Source organism: Chiloscyllium plagiosum, chromosome 1, assembly GCF_004010195.1.
Source record: "Chiloscyllium plagiosum isolate BGI_BamShark_2017 chromosome 1, ASM401019v2, whole genome shotgun sequence".
Classification (NCBI taxonomy): domain Eukaryota; kingdom Metazoa; phylum Chordata; class Chondrichthyes; order Orectolobiformes; family Hemiscylliidae; genus Chiloscyllium; species Chiloscyllium plagiosum.
This window is the reverse complement of record NC_057710.1, coordinates 17275571-17281584: the sequence shown is the minus strand read 5'-3', so window position 1 is coordinate 17281584 and position 6014 is coordinate 17275571.

Genomic DNA, 6014 nt, shown 5'->3' with positions numbered 1-6014 from the left:
TCACTTTTATATATTTCCCCTCTCACCCTAAACCTATGCCCTCCAGTTCTGGACTCTCCAACCCCAGGGAAAAGACTTTGTCCATTTACCCACGCCCTTCATAATTTTGTAAACCTCTATAAGGTCACCCCTCAGCCTCCGACACTCCAGGGGAAACAGCCCCAGCCTGTTCAGCTTCTCCCTATAGCTCAAATCCTCCAACCCTGGCAACATCCTTGTAAATCTTTTCTGAACCCTTTCAAGTTTTACAACATCTTTCTGATAGGAAGGAGACCAGAATTACACACAATATTCCAAAAGTGGCCTAACCAACGCCCTGTACAGCCGCAACATGACCTCCCAACTCAAAATTCTGACCAATAAAAGAAAGCATACCAAACGCCTTCTTCACTATCCTATCTACCTGTGACTCCACTTTCAAGGAGCTATGAACTTGCACTCCAATGTTTCTTTTTTCAGCAACACTCCCTAGGACCTTACCATTAAGTGTATAAGTCCTGCTAAGATTGCTTTCCCAAAATGTAGCACCTCGCATTTATCTGAATTAAACTCCATCTGCCACTTCTTAGCCCATTGGCCCATCTGGTCCAGATCCTGTTGTAATCTGAGGTAACCCTCTTCGCTGTCCACTATACCTCCAATTTTGGTGTCATCTGCAAACTTACTAACTGTATCTCTTATGCTCGATCCTAATGAGAGGTTCATAATTACCGACATAATTCATATCAGCATGAGATAGGTTGGTCATTTGGTTTTCACTCACCTCTAAGTGTAAACAGGCAGGCAAGCCCCAAATGATTGCTTGACATGATGCAAGATGGATGGCTAAAAGTTCATGCTGTGCCCTTGATAACCATTCGTGTCAGGTTATATGTTTGTGTGGAAAAGCTGGTGAAACTCCAGGATATAATTTTCTCGAGATTTCCAGGACTTTTCTTCAAACATGGTCATTTAAGAGAATTGTCACTGTGGGTCAACCCACAGTAAGTAAACTGCAGCAGTTCAAGAAAGCAGCTCACCACCAACTTCTCAAGGGATGGGCAATAAATGTTGGCTGAGCCAGTGTTGCCCACATCCCACAAGTTCCACTAATATCTCACAAGTGAATGAATAACTAAAAAGAAATTAGCATGTGCTTTGTTTATAGTTGGTCCGCCAATGGTGGCCATGCTTTCATTATCTCCTTCCGAACCTCTGGAATTTCTTCCTGACATCCCAGTGCCTCCTTCCTTTAAAATCCTCCTTCAAACATACTTCTTTGGCCAAGGCCATTGTAATCCAGATGTCTGAGCCATTTCTCTGGCATTTCAAATCCCAGCACAGCAGCTGGTTGAATTTGGACTCAATGAATTAAAAGGAAAATCTCAAAGTGAAAATAAATCTGAGTAATGACAATCAATTGTTGTCAAGCCCATTTTGCTCACTAATGCCCTTTTGGGATGGAAATCTGTCATCCTAACCTGGCCCGGCGTACGTGTAACTCCAGACCCACAGCAGCGTGTTGCCTCAGTTCAAAGGCAAATAGGGCTGGACAGGCAACAAATGCTGGCCTTGTCAATGATGCCCACATCTCATGAAGAAGCAAAAAAAAAATCATTTAATCATCTGGCGGAACACTTCCTTATGTGGCAAAGTGGCGTAATCTGTTTTAACATGTTCTTGTGAAGTACCTCAGGAGGTTTTAATATGCTAAAGGTGCGATTTCAACAAAAGTTCTTCATTTGCGTATTAACTTCCAAAAGAAGTCCGGATGCTGTGAATCAGAAACAAAACCAAAAATTGCTGGAAAGGCTCAGCAGGTCTGGCAGCATCTGTGGAAAGAAATCAGAGTTAACCTTTCATTCTCAGGAAGGGTCACTGGACCCAAAACATTAATGCTGATTTCTCTCCACAGATGCTGACAGACCTAGAATCATGAAGATGTACAGCAAAGAAACAAACCCTTCAGTCCAACCCGTCCATGACAACCAGATATCCCAACCCAATCTATGCCCATCTGCCTGCTCCTGGCCCATATCCCTCCAAACCCTTCCTATTCATATACCCATCCAAATGCCTCTTAAATGTTACAGTTGTACCAGCCTCCACCACATCCCCTGGCAGATCATTCCATACACGTACCACCCTCTGCGTGAAAATGTTGCCCCTGAGGTATTTTTTATATCTTTCCCCTCTCACCCTAAACCTATGCCCTCTAGTTCTGGATTCCCCGACCCCAGGGAAAAGGCTTTGTCTATTTATCCTATCCTTGTCCCTCATAATTTTGTAAACCTCTATAAGGTCACCCCTCAGCCTCCGATGCTCCAGGGAAAACAGCCCAGCCTGTTCAGCTTCTCCCTATAGCTCAAATCCTCCAACCCTGGCAACATCCTTGTAAATCTTTTCTGAACCCTTCCAAGTTTGACAACATCTTTCCGATAGGAAGGAGACCAGAATTGCATGCAATATTCCAACAATGGCCTAACCAATGTCCTGTACAGCCGTAACATGACCTCCCAACTCCTGTACTCAGTACTCTGGCCAATAAAGGAAAGCATACCGAATGTATTCTTCACTATCCTTTCTACCTGCGACTCCACTTTCAAGGAGCTATGAACCTGCACTCCAAGGTCTCTTTGTTCAGCAACACTCCCTAGGACCTTACCATTAAGTGTATAAGTCCTGCTAAGATTTGCTTTCCCAAATGCAGCACCTCGCATTTATCTAAATTAAATTCCATCTGCCACTTCTCAGCCCATTTGTCCATCTGATCAAGATCTCATTGCAATCTGGAGGTAACCTTCTTCACTGTCCACTAACACCTCCAATCTTGGTGTCATCTGCAAACTTACTACCTCCTGAGTGTTTCTTCATTTGATTGTTGTTTGCTTCATTTTCACAGAGCTGTGGCTTTTATTCCTGAGGTTTCCTATTTGTTATAGCAAAAATGCAGGCTTGCAGTAGATAATAGAAACTCATGTATTACTTCATACCAAATACACATCTAGCTACAAACCAATGCTACGGTCTTGGAATATGAGGTTTAGCATTTTAGTGCCACCACAATGTCTGGATCTCATGCCTTTACTTATTCATCAAAGCCTTTGTTAGAATGACTCTCAGCCCTCGTACAACACTGTCATTCAAATGAATGTTCTCTGGTTGCAGGGGTCAAGTGAGGTCAAATCCAGATTTCAAGCAAAGCAAGAAACAAAATCAATCTTCTGTCCTATTGGTTGTGATTCTTTCATCATTTTTTATATCTTTAGACTCCACTGCCTCCTGCTCTGCATTTTCAATTTCTTTTCATGTGTTTTTATTGCCAAGTATAAGCTACATTTGAAATGGAAATACTTCTCTGATTGAAGATTGTTTAACCTGCTGTGTCTGATGTGCTTGAATGATGAACAAATAAATTGAAAGTTTCAAGATTCAAAAATGAAATATGATGTTAAGATCTCAGCATTTTCTTGAGTCTGAACTATTTACACAGATTTATGACAATTCGAATTTTGGGTGCATTCCAATGAAAATCCTGAGATTTATGTTTTTTAGATTTATTTATCCACTCTCAGAATGTGGGTGTCACTGGCTGGGCCAATATTTATTGCCCATCCTTAGCTGCCCTTGAGAAGGTGGGGGTGAGCTGCCTCCTTAAACCACTGTCATCCATGTGCTGTGGGTAGACCCATATTGCCCTGCGAGAGGGAGTTCCCGAATTTTAATCCAGTGGCAGAGAAGGAATGGCAATATATTTTCAAGTCAGGATGATGAGTGGCTTGGAAGGGAATTTGTAGATGGTGGTGTTTCTGTATATCTACTGCCCTTGTCTTTGGAAGGTGCTGTCTGAAGGTCTTTGGTGAATTTCTGCAATGCATCTTGTAAATGGTACACACTGCTGCTATCGAGCTTCAGTGGTGCAGGGATTGGGTATTTGTGGATCTAGTGTCAATCACATGCACTGTTTTGCCCTGGACTAGTATCACCCAGGTAATTGGGGCATATTCCATCATAACCCTGATTTATGTCTTGGTGAACAGACATTGGGGAGTCAGGAGGTGAGTTACTCACTGCAGTATTCCTAGTCTCTAATCTGCTCTCGTAACCATTATATTTATGTGGCTGTCCAACTCAATTTCTGGTCAATAGTAACCTAAAGTTGTTGGTAGTGCGAGAATCAGTCATGGCGATGCCATTGAATATCACGTGACAATGGTTAGATTCTCTCTATTGGAGATGGCCATACGTAACATTCATGTGGTCAAAATGTTACTCACCACTTGCCAGCCTAAATCTGGATATTGTCCAATTCTTGCTGCATTTGGACACAGACTTCTTCAGTACCTGAGGAATCACGAATGGTGCCAATCATTGATCAGTCATAGAATCATAGAGATGTACAGCATGGAAACAAACCCTTTGGTCCAACTCATCCATGCTAACCAGACATCCTAACCAAATCTAGTCCCATTTGCCAGCAGTTGGCCCATATCCCTCCAAACCCTTCCTATTCATATACCCATCCAGATGCCTTTTAAATGTTGTAGTTGCACCTGCCTCCACCAATTCCTTTGGTAGCTCATTTCAGATACGCACCACTTTCTGCGTGAAAACGTTGCCCCCTTAGGTCCCTTTTAAATTTTTCCTCTCTCACCCTAAACCTATGCCCTCAAGTCCTGGACTCCCCCACCCTCCAGGGAAAAGAACTTGTATATTTACCCTATCCATGCCCCTCACGGTTTTAAAAATCTCTATAAGGTCACCACTCAGCCTCTGATGCTCCAAAAAAAAACAGCCCCAGCCTATTCAGCCTCTCGCTAGTTGAAGGTCAAATCCTTCAACTCTGGCAACAACTTGTAAATCTTTTCTGAATGCTTTCAAGTTTCACCCATTTCTGCCCTTACACTGAAGGGAAGGTCATCAATGAAACAGCTGAAGGTGTTTGGACCTGGGACATTCCGCTGAAGAATTCTTGCATGAGATCCTGGATCTCCAATCTTCAGTTGTGCCAAGTATGACTCCAACCTGATCATGATTGACTCTAGTTTTGCTAGGGCTTCTTAATCCACTCTGAGTGAAATGCAGCCTTAATGTCAAGGACAATCACTCTCACCTCTGGAATTCAATTATTTTGTCCATGATGGTTGAATGATGGTCCTATGAGGTCAGGGGCTGTGTGATCCTGGCATAACCTAAACTGGGCATCGATGAGCAGGTTATTGTTAAGCAAATGTTGTTTGATAGCATTGTTGAAGACATCTTCAATATTGTTTTACAGCTAATCAAGAATAGTCGAATGGGGGTGGTAATTTCTCGAAGAATTTTGCCTTGTTCTCAACAGGACAAATCAGAACAACGCAAACTCAAGGAGAAAACAACATTTAACAGCATTAAAGGAGTGCTCAGAATGGCTGAAAAGTGGACTTTGATAAGTGTTGCCATAGAGAATGCATCCACTCATGATTATTCAGATTAACTGCTATTCTTGCTTAAACCTTAAACCAAGCAGGTTGACTCTGATTAGACAGGATATTGCCCTGAGAAATGAACTAGCGAATGGCTGCCATCAATTTTATCGAGCTGAAATAGCCAAAGTGTGTTCTTTCTATCCCCTGGTTATCAATATACATGTAGCTTCCAGTAAAAGTATGGATGCCTCTCTGTGAACCTGTCTGACAATATTAAATTGGTCAGGCTTGCCGTGTGTGGCATAACTTCAATGGAATCTGAGTATCCCAGTTCATGACTCACTGAAAGTTAACATGCAGCTACAGCAAGCAGTTCAGAATGTAAAGTCTTTTGGCCTTTATTACAAGTGTTATAACTCACTGGGATGGTACGTTCAGAATAGAGTCATAGAATCATAGAGATGTACAGCATGGAAACAGACCCTTCGCTCCAACCTGTCCATGCCGACCAGATATCCCAACCCAACCTAGTCCCACATGCCAGCACCCGGCCCATATCGCTCCAAACCCTTCCTATTCATATACCCATCCAAATGCATCTTAAATGTTGCAATTGTACTAGCCTCC